The sequence below is a fragment of the Squalius cephalus genome (genome assembly GCF_949319135.1).
Source record: "Squalius cephalus genome assembly, chromosome: 4".
In the NCBI taxonomy this organism is placed as follows: Eukaryota; Metazoa; Chordata; class Actinopteri; order Cypriniformes; family Leuciscidae; genus Squalius; species Squalius cephalus.
In genome coordinates, this window is record NC_137125.1 from 50,597,535 (window position 1) to 50,614,984 (window position 17,450).

The 17,450-nt window shown below is 37.8% G+C and overlaps 1 protein-coding gene across 2 annotated transcripts in view; it reads left to right on the forward strand.

The window, feature by feature from the left end:
* Positions 1-6,461: 6,461 nt before the first annotated feature.
* The window catches only part of cdk17 (cyclin dependent kinase 17), a 52,327-nt gene continuing 41,338 nt past the window's right edge, over positions 6,462-17,450 (forward strand). The window contains exon 1 of one of the 2 annotated variants that reach the window (XM_079868656.1): positions 6,462-6,752. The gene's annotated coding sequence lies outside the window, so the exon portion shown is untranslated. The remainder of the gene's footprint in view (positions 6,753-17,450) is intronic. The other variant, XM_079868657.1, reaches the window with a different exon arrangement.

The following is a 17,450-nucleotide window of genomic DNA, read 5'->3' on the forward strand; positions in this document are numbered from 1 at the left end:
TTACTGTATTCTCAAATAACAAAGGAAATGACTAAATAATTTCCAGAACATCTACATTAACATAGTACGTCCTCATGTACATGACATACACGATTCAATATATATATATTGGCACCCCTGGTAAATATAATCAAGTTGGCTGTAAAAATAAATCTGTATTGTTTATCCTTTTGATATTTCATAAAAAAAAATCACAAAAATCTAACCTTTCATTGAAGTAAAAGAATTTAAAGTGGGGGGGGGGAAATCACATTTTGAAATAAATGCTTTTCTCCAAAACACATTGGCCATAACTTTTGGCACCCTTTTATTAAATACTTTTTGCAATCTCCTTTTACCAAGATATCAGCTCTGAGTTTTCTCCTATAATGCCTGATGAGTTTGGAGAACACCTGACAAGAGATCAGAGACCATCTCTCCAGATCCTTCAGATTCCCAGCTCCATGCTGGTGCTTCTTCTCTTCAGTTTTCTATAGGGTTCAGGTCAGGGAACTGGGATGGTCATGGCAGAAGCTTCATTTTGTGATCAGTGACACATTTTTGTGTTGATTAATGTTTGTTTTGGATCATTGTCCTGATGGAAGATCCAACCACGGCCTATTATAAGATTTCTAGCAAAAGCCGTCAGGTTTTGATTTTTTATCTGTTGGTATTTGCTCAAATCCATGATACCATGTATCTGAACAATGTTCAGGACCTCCAGCTAAAACAATATAAATCTTTAAGATTACTTTTGATCAATTTAACACATCTTTGCTGAATACAAGTATTTATTTATTTCAAAAAAAGAAAGAAAAAACGACTGACCCCAAACTTTTTAATTTATTTCGATTTTAAATAAATGCTGTTCTTTTTTTAAAACTTTTTATTCATCAAAAAGTATCACAGGTTATAAAAAAAAAATTATTAAGCAGCACAACCGTTTCCAACACTGATAATAAATCAGCATGCTGAGCCTGATGAGACACACGCACCAACAATTTGTCCTCTTTTGAACTCTGATATGTCTAACATTATGTTGCGTGGATTGTAATATTTTACGTACAGCTGTGCTATTACTCTGCTAAGGAAATTTCACACAAAAGGAAATTTCCACTTGGGCTATAAGTATCTTAGCAACTATAAGGTGTGAGTCAGAAGTCCAGTTACACAATTGGACACGATAATAAGCAGTTCCCCAACTTTCCCCATATACATTTCTCCACGACATCATGCAACAGGGATGGAATTTTTTTTAAAGATTTGTTAATACTTTAAGCCTTAAAGTATTAACAAATCTTTAAAAAATTCCATCCCTAAGGCATATACAGAAATTAGCCTACAGGTGAGAAATATTCACTGAAGTAAAAAGGTGACAATTTGCCCCAGTTTCCTCTATAAAGTAATACTCTTTGTTATTAACTGAAAGCTGTTGTTACCCAAAACTACATAGGAAACACAATCAGTTACCAGAGATGAAAAATAAAACATCAATGAACCCAGTTTTTAAATCAAGTTTATGAAGATCAACCCTACAACATTTTGGTTACCAAATCAACCGTTAAAGGGATAGTTCACCCAAAAATGAAAAATCTGTCATTACTTACCCTCAAGTTGTTCCAAACCTGTATGAGTTTCTTTGTTCTGTTGAACACAAAAGAAGATATTTTAAAGAATGTTGGTAACCAGTTAACAGCACCCATTGACTCAGTAGGGAAAAAAAATACTATGTGGAAGTCAATGGGTCCCCTCAACTGTCTGGTTACCAACATTTTCAATGAATCTTCTTTTGTGTTCAACAGAACTCATACAGGTTTGGGGCAACTTGTGGATGAGTAAATTATGACAAAATTTAAATTTTTTGGGTGAACTACATCGTAATTTGCGGGTGGGACACACATGTCCCCACCACTTTTGAAACATCTCGCGGCACGAATGTACCAATACAAATAAATAAAACATCTCCAGGTAACTAGCAGAGCATTAATTTAGTTCGTTTGTTAAATAAGAGGCGATCTAGCGCTGAAATGTGTTGCTTTTGAAATCGTTGCCGCTGCGATCAGTGGCGCGGATACTGTCTTTCTCTTGTGGCTCGCGCACAGTCTTCACTCGGACGCGCGCTTCAATCCGTTGTGGAGAGTGGAGACTCTCTATTCTTTCCGGTGAAATTACAAAACAAAATCCACACAGACGTGTCCCTGCCTGATATACAACCACTGATAAACATAATCGGTTTTGATGAGAAAAAAAAAAACAAAAAAAAAAACTTTATGCGTGCGGATTGGAACCCAGAACCAGCTGACACGCTTGGCAAAAGTTCTATCATTGGACCATATAAATACACAATTAAAGAAGTCGGATCTATGCATTTATTCACTTTAAAATTCTCACCACTAACTCAACATATTAGACCTCATTAAACGACAAATTAAACCCAATGTACTATTTAAATCGATTGCTGGGCATCATAATATTATTTTACATACATCTGATTTATGATTTAGCGTTGTGTTTTTATTAAACATTTTTATTTATTTACATTAGTAAGCTACAGGACATCGTCTTTCAAAACATGACCTGCGCGAAAGAGAAAAAATGAATGCTTCATTGTATCCAGCACTTCTGAAAATGCACTTCCGAATGCGCCTCTGTTATGGAGGTAGATTTGTGTCTTTATTATTCAATCAAAAAAAAGGTTGCTTCAATCAAAAAATATATTTTCAATCAAAAAAACCCGTTTCAATCAAAGAAAAAAAGTGTTTGAATGCAAAAATATATTTGAGACTCAAAAAAATGCATTTGAACACTATTTTTTTTTGCTTGAAAATGTTTTTTTTGATAGAAGTGAAGGTTTTTTTGTTTGAAGCAACTTTTTTGATTGAAGTATTGTTGTTTTGTGTTTGGGCCATATTATGGGTAGGACATTTGTGTCTTTATAATTCAATCAAAAAAGAAGTTGCTTCAAACAAACAAAACATATTTTCAATAAAAAAATCACTTCAATCAAAAAATAAACCTTTTCAATCATAGAAAAAATGTTTTTGAATGCAAAAAAATATTTGAGATTCAAAAAATTGCACTTGAACACTTTTTTTTTGATTGAAAATGTTTTCTTTGATTGAAGTAATCTTTTTTGTGTTTGGACCATGTTATGGGTAGGACATTTGTGTCTTAATTATTCAATCCCAAAAAAGTTGCTTCAATCAAAAAAAAAACATTTTCAATCAAAAAAAAATAATTTCAATCAAAGAAAAAACTGTTTAAATGCAAAAAAAAAAAAAATCATTTGAAGTGTTTTTTTTTTATTGAACTTTCTTTTTTTTTGAATGAAGTGAAAAAAGTTTTGAAGTCGTTTTTTTTTTAAATCATTTTGACACAAACGTACCGCAGTGGGGGCGGGTGCTTCCCCATTGGTCAGACATGCTTGAGTGACAAGTGTCTACACCAACGACGTCTTTCTGACAAGCAAGTCATGGTCGCCACTCGCCAGCGAGCCAGGAAGCAGTGGTGGAGTTGTTGGTAAGTAGATAAAACCGTATTAAAATGATTGGTGTCACGTTATTAGCCTACTCTGTTTGATATTTCGATTAAACATACAGCTTGCTAACTTAGCTCACGTTGACTAATTTGTGTGATGGTGTTAGATATCTGACGCCTCATATTGTCAGGCAGGCTAGCAGGGTGCGCTAACGGCTAATTGAATTGTTTATTTCACTTAAGTAACGTTACAGAGGCTTGCTATGTGCTTGTGCTATATTGTGTTATAATACGTAACGTCATTAGTGGTCAAACAACAGTCCACAGGCCAACTGTTGCCCACAGCGCTGCCTGTTTAGCAGCAACAGGTCATGCAGAGCCTGAGTCTATCTTCTCACACAGCCCACAGGATTACAGCTATTTGACCGTCCCGCTCTCTCTCTCGCTCACGGGTAGTGGTCTCCCCACCATCACAGTCAAATGCTCGCAGACACAGAGGCAGATGCTGTTATTTTGAGAGCGGGGCTTACATATGCCGTCCCGTACGGAAAATAATGTTGCATACCACCGGTAACATGAATATATATTCCGTTGCTCGGTGCGCAAACTAGCTGTGTCAGGCATTATTTATAAGTAGCCTAATGTCCTGCACAACTCCACATGGAAAACTGGCAGTTCAATGAAGTGATGCTTATTGTCTGACATAGTGTACAAGTAGTTACTAGCTTAAAGTATTGTGCCAATAATGATCCTTCTGGTAAATTGATGGCTTGTATAATAAAAGTAACCATACGACACTATTGAGCAGTTATAATTGAGAGTGCAGCAATACCTGTATCGATATCAATACTGCTTATCAATACTTCAAATAATTTGATGCAAAAAATAAAGTATCACATAAAGAAATTAATGTGTCATGCCTACAGAGCACAGCATTTAGAGACACCAAAACTTAGGCCAAGCCAGGACCAGAGTCCTACATTATCAATCAGCATTGCAATAAAATAGAAAAATACAACTTCAGACAACTTTCACTCACACACCTTCTAATAAAACATCTTACATAAACATGTCAATAAATCAACACTGAATAAGGCAAGACTTGTAATGGGTTGACAGGACAATACTATATGATATTAGAAATCTAAATAAATGAATACTAATTAAACAAACCATCTTGTCTTCTTTTCCAAAGATTTTCATTAAACTAAGAGCTTTTGTGTCTCAACTGAATGCCAAATTTACCAGAAGGATCATTATTGGCACAATACTTTAAGCTAGTAACTACTTGTACACTATGTCAGACAATAAGCATCACTTCATTGAACTGCCAGTTTTCCATGTGGAGTTGTGCAGGACATTAGGCTACTTATAAATAATGCCTGACACAGCTAGTTTGCGCACCGAGCAACGGAATATATATTCATGTTACCGGTGGTATGCAACATTATTTTCCGTACGGGACGGCATATGTAAGCCCCGCTCTCAAAATAACAGCATCTGCCTCTGTGTCTGCGAGCATTTGACTGTGATGGTGGGGAGACCACTACCCGTGAGCGAGAGAGAGAGCGGGACGGTCAAATAGCTGTAATCCTGTGGGCTGTGTGAGAAGATAGACTCAGGCTCTGCATGACCTGTTGCTGCTAAACAGGCAGCGCTGTGGGCAACAGTTGGCCTGTGGACTGTTGTTTGACCACTAATGACGTTACGTATTATAACACAATATAGCACAAGCACATAGCAAGCCTCTGTAACGTTACTTAAGTGAAATAAACAATTCAATTAGCCGTTAGCGCACCCTGCTAGCCTGCCTGACAATATGAGGCGTCAGATATCTAACACCATCACACAAATTAGTCAACGTGAGCTAAGTTAGCAAGCTGTATGTTTAATCGAAATATCAAACAGAGTAGGCTAATAACGTGACACCAATCATTTTAATACGGTTTTATCTACTTACCAACAACTCCACCACTGCTTCCTGGCTCGCTGGCGAGTGGCGACCATGACTTGCTTGTCAGAAAGACGTCGTTGGTGTAGACACTTGTCACTCAAGCATGTCTGACCAATGGGGAAGCACCCGCCCCCACTGCGGTACGTTTGTGTCAAAATGATTTAAAAAAAAAACGACTTCAAAACTTTTTTCACTTCATTCAAAAAAAAAGAAAGTTCAATAAAAAAAAAACACTTCAAATGATTTTTTTTTTTTTTGCATTTAAACAGTTTTTTCTTTGATTGAAATTATTTTTTTTTGATTGAAAATGTTTTTTTTTTGATTGAAGCAACTTTTTTGGGATTGAATAATTAAGACACAAATGTCCTACCCATAACATGGTCCAAACACAAAAAAGATTACTTCAATCAAAGAAAACATTTTCAATCAAAAAAAAAGTGTTCAAGTGCAATTTTTTGAATCTCAAATATTTTTTTGCATTCAAAAACATTTTTTCTATGATTGAAAAGGTTTATTTTTTGATTGAAGTGATTTTTTTATTGAAAATATGTTTTGTTTGTTTGAAGCAACTTCTTTTTTGATTGAATTATAAAGACACAAATGTCCTACCCATAATATGGCCCAAACACAAAACAACAATACTTCAATCAAAAAAGTTGCTTCAAACAAAAAAACCTTCACTTCTATCAAAAAAAACATTTTCAAGCAAAAAAAAATAGTGTTCAAATGCATTTTTTTGAGTCTCAAATATATTTTTGCATTCAAACACTTTTTTTCTTTGATTGAAACGGGTTTTTTTGATTGAAAATATATTTTTTGATTGAAGCAACCTTTTTTTGATTGAATAATAAAGACACAAATCTACCTCCATACTCTGTCCCCAGCACATTTCAAACCAAACTGACGCCCATCTATCTCTTTAACCACGAACAACACGAGAGCAGATGTTTCATAGCGCCTATTATACTGCAGGTGGCGCTATTCGTCAAGTTAAATATCAGTGCGATGTTCAAATAATTGTGCAAGAAGGTTTTCCTCTTCCTCCGATGTCACCCCTAGGCGGAGGCGTCAGTAGACGGGCAGCAGCAGCACCCCTCCCGGCCTCGAGCACTGTACGCTCCAGGGAAACAAACGCTCGCCATTCTCAACCACAAGCGAAGCTCCTCCGACCCGTTCTGCTGAGGATTTTAGCTCAAGTTTGACCGATATAGCTCGGGTGAGGCTGTGTGTTTTTCGTCGGAAAGGCGGCTTGTGTGTTGGCGGAGAGTGGAAACACGGCATCCGGCCTCCGAGAAGCAGGCGAGGGCAGGGACTCGCGTCCGAACAACGTTTACCGTCTCTGGTAAGTAAGTGTGGCGTTGCGTTCCTTGCAACGGGCATTTTCGCTTAAACGGAAGGTAACGTTAGACGTGACGCTAATACGATGTTTGTCACTTGTGTTTATTAAACAAAACTGCCATGTTTTGAGGAGTGTTTCGGTCGAGTAATCTGATTAAATGTTGTTTAATCGACGGTTGTTTTATCAACACGAACTATATGTCGTGTTTAAATGTTGGTGTTGTTGGTTTAGCTATAAAAGGAAAGCACAACCGTTGCTTATAAGTGTTTATTTAAGCTTTGACTAGTACCGAATTCCACCACCTGGTTAAATAACAGTCTTGACAGTCTTTGTAGATTTGTTTTTGTAGTTTTGTTTTACGTCTGTCTCTCTACAAGTAGAATCATGATACTGAAATTCAATTGTTGTGTTGAATAAACATTTATTTAAAGCTTTTCATTTGATCCAGTTGTTGTGCGTGTCAATGCACTACCAAGACTGATAGAATACCTTAACCCATTTAATCCCATATTTGTCCATTTAAATTTCATTTTCATCCCTGGTGAAAGTTAGTGATTAGGTTACTTGTTATTTTTGCTGAAACTTCGCATAATTTGGACACACACACCTTTTTATTTTACTTTTTTATTTAAAACAACACTTTAAAACATACACATTTACAATGAGTATCTATCAGCTACTTATTCAGAAAGGTAATAAGTGTGATCAATGGCATGTTTACTCTGTACTCTCATGATTTATGAGAATGTCTAAGAATAGTAATTAATATCAGAACCTTTAAATATTATTTTTACAGATGTTTCATATGTAACATGACATACAAATGAAATGAAGACAGTATGGAGGCTACTTGTGTAAAATGCACTTTTAGACTCTATTAATGTCAATATTTAACATTATTATTCACTTTTTCATATGGGTTAATAGTGATTCAGCCCTCACCCACACATTCTCAAGGCAAACAACAGGTGACTTCGTAACGCTGGGAAATGCGTTGATGGGTTTAATGAATCGTGAACGTGGACAAATGTATTCCTGCCCTCCAGCAGAGCAAAGGGGGTTGCGTTAAAATACTTGAGTGTAGAGAACGCCAGTGTGGTGCCAACTTCATATGCCCTCCGTTATGCCCGGGCTATTTATGCGAGTCAAGCAAATGCAGCGGATGAAAATGTGCGTGCATTGAATGCCGCAAATGAGCAGACATCTATGCATGGATATGAATACATGTGCCGTGTTTGGATCCAATTATGGGCCGGTGGCCAATTTAGGGGTTTGCCAGCCCAGGGATGATGCCTATTTCTCAATCAGGGGCTCTTGAGATGGAAATGAGGGTGCGTTCCACAGCCTGGCATGCAGCTGTTGCATGGATGATCCAAATTGGGGATTGTGGCTTGGCTGTTTTCAGTCTGGGGAGGCTGCATGTAATGTGACCCACATGGTGATGATGATAATGAATGTTGGGTATATAAAATATAGGCATGCCATTGTTACATATGTGCTGTAGTTGGGCTTTTGATGATGATAGTCAATGTAACATGAGGACAATGGGTCCATGCCTCACCCAGATGAAGCTCATGATACAGTTTCACGTTGTGTTAGTGTGTTGTGACAGAGGAGCCGGGTTACATGGCCTTTGTCGCTTCTGGGTCCTTTGTACTTCACTGTCTTTATTGTGGTGGCGGATCATGCTGATTATGCTTGGCCTATAAAAAGGCGTCACAAAATAAGCGTCTCTCACTCTTATCCTCGCTTTCTCACACACCCACGCGCACTTTACGCTTTTATTTTTGTCGTCTTAATAAACCGTTCTTCATATTTCAACCCTCCCTCTAGCTTCTTCTGGGTTTGTGGTTGTGTAATGCGTTTTCTGATAGCGTGAAGTGTAACCGTCTTTTTATACGGATGAGATGCTTTGTTGTTTGGTTGGTAATTGGGTGTTTTGGAATTTCAAAACATGTTGAAAAGTGTTCCTCTGGAAATCAAGAATGGAAGTGAGACGATCCTTAGAAACTGCACATTGTTGGTTTTTAGATTGACAAACTGCTAGTCTATTGAATTAGTGAACTGCTTTGGACTAATAAACTAGATCTTTACCTTTTCAGTAAAAGGCATTTGGGGAACCCGTTCCTGTGATGTGCTATAGGGTGTTGTTGATTGCTATGCGGTATCTAAGGGGTTGCTTACTGGCTAAAGTCATAAGTGTTCATCAAAGTCTGGTCGCTCCTTCAAAGTAGCTCTGTGGGATTGTTTAGCCTGTTTTATAGACCGTCAGGTGAAAGATTTGAGGTCTGACTTCTTTTAAATATACCTAATAGTAGTACGCCTAGCCGCATTTGAAGTATTGATACTATCATACAAACAAATCATACTCGCCTGTGAATGTGATTACAAAGACCAGCCCATATTTGAGAATAAATGGTTAAAATGTAGGTTCTATAATTCAAGCACAAAAAACGGATGCTATTTATTTGTGGTAACCACATGATGATACCACTTTTAGGGGGTGTTTACACTAATTTTCCATTTTCAACTAAAACGTTTGGGGGCCTGAAAAAAAAAAAAAACCTCAATGTAAACTTACAAAAACGAGAATTTGTGAAGACGATGCGCATGCGCATGCTTATTACAGTCTATCACATAGCCTAGTGTTTCTTTAGAAAGTAACGTTGCTGACTGCTGGCATGAATAATACTGCGTTTCTAGTGAACATGTGAATGGGGATCATTTTGAGAATGGTGTCGAAAAATGCAAATTAAAAACTTTTCCGTTTTTAGTACATAGTGATGTAAACGCACCCTAATAGTCATCATGAACTAGTCTCGAGATCATTGGGCTTCTTTTTTTCTATGCTATTTGTTATTTTTTAGCATTAGATATTCTCCTTTTACCGGCAGATCATTTATATGATGTTGAAGTTGCAGTAAAACTCACTGATACTCAATCCATTGAAATAAACATGTAAAGGGTATGTGGGAAAGAGAGACACAATTATGCAAGAAACAACTTGGATGTAAAAGTGAGAGAAAGAAGTAAGCCAGCGTGTTTCTTTGATTCAATCATTGATTTGGTGTTTTTGCAGAGCGATTGTTCATGCTTTCTTGTGTGTTTGTGGTATAAGGTAAGTGAGACGAAGGAATCGCATTGTTGCAGGCATTAATGTAACTCAACCTGTGCAAAGCTGCTCGCAGTGAGTTGTTATATGAGAACCAATGTCTCTTGTTCTCTTTGCAGTGGGGTTCTTGATCATTCAGTAGGTCAAGGGCATGATGGGATACCGTTAATGTGTTGAAGAGCAGCTGATGTTCTGCATACAGTGTACACACACCTCTGACTGCACACCCACTTGCTTCCTCCCACCACACACTTTACATAGAAGCCTAGTCACACAAACCAGACACAAAAGTCAGTGTTGTTCTATGTGTTGGCGCTCTGCTCTTTGTTCTTGGTATTTGTTTCTTGTATTTGTAGGTGTAAAAAAAACCCCAATACAAAACAACCCAACTTTTCCAAGAAGGGTTTAATGTACAAACTGTGTATCTACGGTACACTCTCAGCACACTAATTAAAATGGAGCAAAATATGCAAACTAAATAATACAGCTACAAAAATATGTAATTTTTTTAGCATTAGCCTATATCATAGAATTGTTATATTTATTAAATGTATTATATATATATATATATAGCCTATATATATATATGTGTAATTATGTTAAATATACTATATTATATAATTTTATTTAAATATTATTATTATTATTAGTGTATTATTACAATATATTATTGTATTGGTATTAATAATATATTTTTGGTAGAGGTGTAAACAGTTGAGACCGTGATATGAAAGTGACATGTAATTTCCTCCATGCTAAATGTAGTTCACGTTCTTGAAGTGGTTCACGCTGGACCCTGTTAGCAATGTAGATGTCTTCTAGAAAGGGCATGTTGCTATTGGCAACCAGAACTCTGGTTCTCTCTCTAATGGACTACTTGCACAACTACTTTCGCGTTCTAGTTAGTACATATCAGGAGTTTCCGGTTGGAGCATTCAGCGCCCCTACATGCATGAGAATGGCAGATTATCACTATGTTTTATGGCTGCCAATTGATTAAAACAATGAATAATGATCTCTGTATTACTTATCTTGAGCCTTGATGAAATGCTCCTATAAGTATATTTTATTTCCAACTGTGCAATCTGAATAATAAATAGGCTAAATATATTTATCCACTAAGCAGCCACAGTCCTATATGCTCGTCCTCTCCGTAACAGCTTTTTCTCTTTCTGATATTTCATACCTGTTGGGTTTACATTTTAAATGAAATTGACTATTAAAAGGATTGCTTGTGTGCGCCGGTGTTTATTCCAGTCTTTTAAAATAGTTGAATGAATGAATGAATGCTCGTGAGGTGCTTGTAACGATGTTAAATAGGCTACAGTCAACTACTTTGAATATTATAGCATTTTGGGCATAAACATGTAAATGGTGAAAAGATTGACATTGAAAAATGACACAATGATTAAAATATTTAATCCAAATAAATAAATGTTGGTGGTTCGTACTGTTATTCATCTGTTCTCACACACTTCAGCGTCGCGGTCACTAGTTTAGACAAACACTGACACCCTGTGGTGAAATAATGGCGTGTTTTTAACACCCGCTGCTTTCTCAGATCGGCTTGGGTTGGATTAAGGCCCAATCCCAATTCTACCCCCTTACCCCTTCACTTTCCCCTACCCCTCTGTTTTGCGCATTCCGGTGAAGGGGTAGGGTTGTCTCGATTCTCTTTTGTTTTTTTCGGGACCACACTTCAAACGAAGGGGTATGAGAAATGTACCTGCATACACTGGCTACAGAGGCAACATGGCTGCCAATAATCATTTTCTTTCATCTTGTGTTCATATTTACGGTCATGTTCTGCAAATAAACGTTTGCAAAAAAAATCACTGAAGTTCGTTAACGATAGTCCCGCAACATATTTTCATGTCTGATAACTGGTGAATGTAATTGCGGCAGGGAATTGGCTTATCTTTTACCGTGCATCTGCTATGAACGCATTGTTTTCTTGTGGTTATATGTGAACACGATATAAACGAACAGTGCTTACACGGTTTCGTGCTTTTTGCAACATGATCAACCAGTCTTGTATGTTCTTTATCAAGCAGGGACACCTGAGGAAACCCGGAGGCTCATTGGTTTTTGCGCAAAAATACTTAGGCGTCGAAGATATCGTCATCTCCGTTGGTTTTTGCGAACTTCAGAAGAAAAATGCAAAAAAATAGCTGTAACTCACGCAATTGAGATGACTACAGCTCATGACAGAATCTTGGAAGTTTGTGATAAACATTGGCGCGTCTCCTGTGGCGTAGGCGCTAGCGACGACGTATAATGACGTGTAACGGTGTAAATGGTGTCCCATTTCTTAGGGGAATATTTTCACCCCTACGCCTTGCCACTCTGTTTCAATGGGCAAGTGTAAGGGGTAGGCGAAGGGTTAGGGGTAGGCGAAGGGGTATAAAATAAAATTGGGATTGGGCCTAAAACTATAAAGATTGGGCCTAAAGATACCTTCTGTCAATAAAAATTGCCAAATTTTTTTCATCTTATTGCGGTCACTCATTTTAGGTGGCGTTTGTTCAACTGATTGACCCGCAATTCATTGAAGGTAAACAGAAATAAGTGAGACGTACTGTTTCCAAACGGAAGTGCGTCACAAAAAGCTCAGTTCAAGTGGTCTCATTCTCACGGATGCGACCCAGATCAGGTGCCATCACATTTTCTGTATGACAGTGATTGCTCCAGTTGTGATTTATTCTCACTCTTTTTGTTGTTGTTCAGCATTTCCGTCATCGATCGTATTGGAGGTGAGCACAGATTGTTCAGAACCTTCTCTTCTGCCTTCCTTTAAGAGGAAGTGGCGAATCTAACAGGAAATGACCCAATTAGAGAGTTCACACATGTGCCTCTCGTCACTGTAATGACATCATGTTGCGCTGATTGGGATTCAGGACTCTGTGACTGACATTAAGCTTTTGCCAAGTCATGCGGAAACTTAGTCCTCAAACAGTTCTGTAAACTGCCGTTGGCTATTTGAACAAATGTTAACCTTTCAGGAAGAACAACCAGTTACTAAACACAGGAAGAGAGGTGTGTAGTACGGGACCTAAATGAGGGCAAACTCTGTCGGTGTGTGATGGAGTGTTAATAAGGGAGGAAAGCTATTGACTGTATCCCTGGACCCTGCACCCCTCACAATGAAAGATATTTCAAACATGCAAGGAATGTGTGTGTTTGTGTTTATTTGTGTGCTTGTCATTTCCCTCAAGCCCCGGTTTGGTTTCCAGAACAAGACTGTTAACTAGAGAAAGATCACTAATCATTTTGACTCAGATATTCTGACTTCTCTACTTGGTTGTTAATAAATATACAGATATGACTATACAGACTTTTATGTCTCTAAAGTGTTATTATTATTTTGATGATGGTTTGATACTAATACTCCTGCTACTTCTACTAATAAAATACTACATTACAATTTGGATCTGTCATTTATAGCATAAAAAAACAGAGTAGCTTGAGTATAATAAAGCATGGTCATGATAAAGCAAGATCTGTTGATCTCTTCTAATAGCTAACTTCAGTTCCTGAAACTAGTGCATGGCGCTAGCAATAGCAAGAGCATGGGTTTATTTGGTGTCTTCCTGTGTAAATGTAATGTAAATGTACCAGGACTTTTAGCATGTAATGTGAGTGTATGTTTCTTGTCTGTGTGTGTTAGCCTGTTCCTGGTTCTGCGCTCTCTCTAACCAAACTCCACACACTGAAAGGTTTCTTTGTATAGTGCCGCACTCAGCCAGACTGCTTCTACATCCCACAAATACACACACACACAAAATTCCTACAGTACCATCCAGTGCCCATCTCACATTTGGTCCAACTGTGCTACATTTGCTCTCTGTGCATCTCAGAGTGGCCTGTATACTTTCCTTGCTTTGACACCATTTGTGCCATGTGTGTCAGTCTGTTTGTGTGTGATGCTCTGATTGGCTGATAATCCCTTTCAGTCTGCATCAGGCATTCACACAGGACACATTGCTATCATTCTTCTACATTACAATAATACACATTTATATTATATTACATATTTGAGGTCAGTGAATGATTTGGATTTCCTCCCACATGGACCAGCCGTGTCATGGACTACGTGACTTCGGCACTTCATGCGACTAACTGATAAATTAAAATTTGATTGATTAAGCCTCTTCTTATCGACTAACGTTTAGTTGGGACAGACCTAGTAAGGCCGCTGACTCACTACACACTGGGACACTGATGACTCTATTTCCGGTGACATGACAATGTTCTCTTTGTACAACAACTTCTGTTATTTATGAACAACAGCAGAACTGATATCTTTTTTTACATAAGTACAGTATGATAAATACTTTGCTTGTTACGTACGTGCAACATTTCAGCCGTAAATAAATGATAAATGCTAGCTAGATTATTCATTACCTGACTAGCAATGTATGTTTGTGCTGAAATATAATTAAAATAATGGTTTGTATTTTAAAAATACAAATTGTATGTCAGTATGTGTGGTGAGTTGGCTTACTTGATTTGTTTCGCTCTTCAGAACGTCCGTTAAGAAAACAGTGAGGATCGATGCGTCCTGGTTTTCACGGTGCATTGTGGGACTTTTTAGGGAGCGAACATTTAAGTGGACTGGTAGGATTTTGCAATTGAGACGAATAATAAAATAAAAAAAATCGCTGATCATAAGCAAACGCTGCGAGACAAGACATTATGTCGAATGTCTTTACGGGATCTTTGCGGGGTGTGTGTGTGTGAACGCACACACAGATTCCAGAAAATCACTGGCAGTGTGAATTAACAATCCCAGTTCAAATCCCGGGACACATTTTCAATGTATTTTCCGGAATCTCTGTGAAACGGGCTCTACTTTATACGTTATAAATAGCTTGTAGATTGGGGAAGCACTGCCACATGCACAGACATCAGATGGCTGTCTTTAATTGTTGGGTTGTATTTTTTTTCTTCAACATCTTGCACCATGATTGTGCCATTTTTAAGCCACCCTGTCATAAAAAGGTTGTTTTTTTTAGACCCCTGTGCTCTGTTTCATGTTCTAGTTGTTTTGGAGCGCAAGAACGCGTCCTGTGTGAACGGCTCCCTAAGGACACGCTTCCAAAAACTCAGACTGAGTGAGAGTGTGTCTTTTGAGATGTCTTTCATCCTTCTACCTTTGAAATATTTATGGGGAGGCACATCGATAGGGAACAGACACTTTGGTGTCACTCACATTCGTCTGAAGGAGCGTGTGTGTGTGTGTGTTGCCCACAGTGATCTCATTGCCTCTCACATGGTGTTTACATTCCAGCGTCTCTAAGCGACAGCGGAGTGTCACAGATCTCTGCACTCGTCTTTTTTTCTTCATTTTTCTGCAGTGAAGCACACTGTGTACTTGTGGATGGAGGGTGATAAAGTTACCTGGAGTTTGTCAACTGAGTCAGAGTTCATTTTTCACTGGTATGAATGATTGTGCGCCATCTGTGATCTCAAACGCCTCATGTTTGAATAGAGAAAATATATTATTTTAAAGGTCCCCTATTATGCAAAATTCACTTTTGCATGCCGTTTGGACATAAATGTGTGTTGGTCAGTGTGTGTACACAACCAGCCAATAGTGATAAAAATCCACTCACTCCTTTTTTATTAATCCCCATAAATCATCAGCAGTGTCTCCCAACGACCTGTTTTCAGAAAGCTGTTTTAGTGACGTCACTACAGCACAGGCCCCGCCCACGAGTGTTGACAGACACTGCCGTTTCAACATAGACCCGCCCTGATCGAGTTCACAGCTGCTGCACTGACGAGAATGTCTCCCAAGCGTTGTAGGTGTTGTGTGGCTGGATGTATTAATCCACATAGCTCTCTCTATTTACTCCCGAAATCTGAGGCAGCCGCTGAAGACGAGGTGGAATTATTTTGTTTTTAAAGAAAATGCTCCCTCAACTCTACCGAAATTCGTTTATGTACTTGCGCACTTCTTATAACTTACTGTGTTTACTCAGCTCTTACGGTGATTTTCTGAAGTAAAACTGACGCTTCATCTTTTGTGTTATGTACAATAAACTTTATTAAACTCATCAGTATATGTTTGATCATCATTCGGACCTGGTCCGAAACAGCAGACTTGTAGGCTATTAATAATGGATACATACAAGCAGATGACAAATACGTTATAACCGTAATTAAACTACTAAACTATACCTGTTCCATCTCTATACAGCACTCTGACTCTGTAGGCATTATTGTCCGACTCCGGGTCGAAATGAACACCGTTACTGAGAGTTTCTGATATTATCATCATTCCTGAGAGACTGAGTGTGAGCTCGTGAAGCTCCGCCCCCTGTGTCGTGCAGCAGCAGCTTATTTGCATTTAAAGGGCACACACTAAAACAGCGCGTTTTTCTGAGCCCCAAAAAATGACTCTTTAAACATACTGTAAAAATCTGTTGGGTATTTTGAGCTAAAACTTCACATACACACTCTGGGGACATCAGAGACTTATTTTACATCTTGTGAAAAGGGGCATAATAGGGGACCTTTAAATCTGTGTTAAAGGAATGTCCCGGTTTTCTGATGTGCTGTCACAGAAAGCACAGACTGTGAGGCTAGGAAGTGCTTATTGATTATTATTTTAGTTTATATTGATTCTATTTGTCCACAACGCTACAGAGGACAAGTGATTTGGAGAACAGATAGATAATTCTATTCAGTGTTAGTTAAGTATCATTGAGTACTATTGTAATTTTTATTCATATTTTGAATGTTTCTCTTTTCTATTTTCTATTTCTATTAGTAATTTGGTTAATATATACATATATATTTCAGTTTTAGTAATTTTAGTACATTTAGTTAAACTAAATGAAAATAAGAGATGTTGCCTTGGAAACTAGCTAAAATAATTTCAAATTACTTGGCCTAAATATTTTATTTTATATCAGTTAAAGTTTATTTAATTTAAGTGAGGATTTCATTTTTTAATGGTTTCAGATTTATTATTCAGATTATTTATTATCTCCATTTATTAAATGGAGCTTTTTTTTTGCTATTTGAGTTAAACTGTTTAGATGGATACTTTTATTTTATTTCAAAATTTTCCTTTGGAAAAACATGCATGCTTTATTTGTGGTAAACCTGAATTTTTTATTTTATTTTAATTCCCCCGTCCTATTTTTAATATCTCAATCCCATAATTCCCTTTTTGTGCAAGGTGTGCTTTTTAAAGCATATTCCGTTTACCCTGGGCTGTCCTCTCAGTTTCCTTCAGCTGTGATCGATCACAGTAGTTCACTTTTGTTTTATTCCCCAGGTCTCGAGTGATTTAGCTGATGTCTGGAAATATCTGGTCACATGATCAGTCATGGGAACGGGCAGGGCTGTGGGGGTTTTAGCACGGCGTTGTGTTGTAGTGAGTCAAACATGAACAGAGCTCGTATCAGGACCTCACATCAGGTGTGTGACATGAGGTGGACGGCCTCAGAATTGTGCTTTGCAGAGATAGCTTTAAGGCTTCATGTTAATACCAGGTCACATCGAGTCCAAAGCTATAATTGATTAGTTGGCAGTGTGGTTTGTAAAGTAGGCTGTTGTACTGTAAAGAGTAGGTCAGT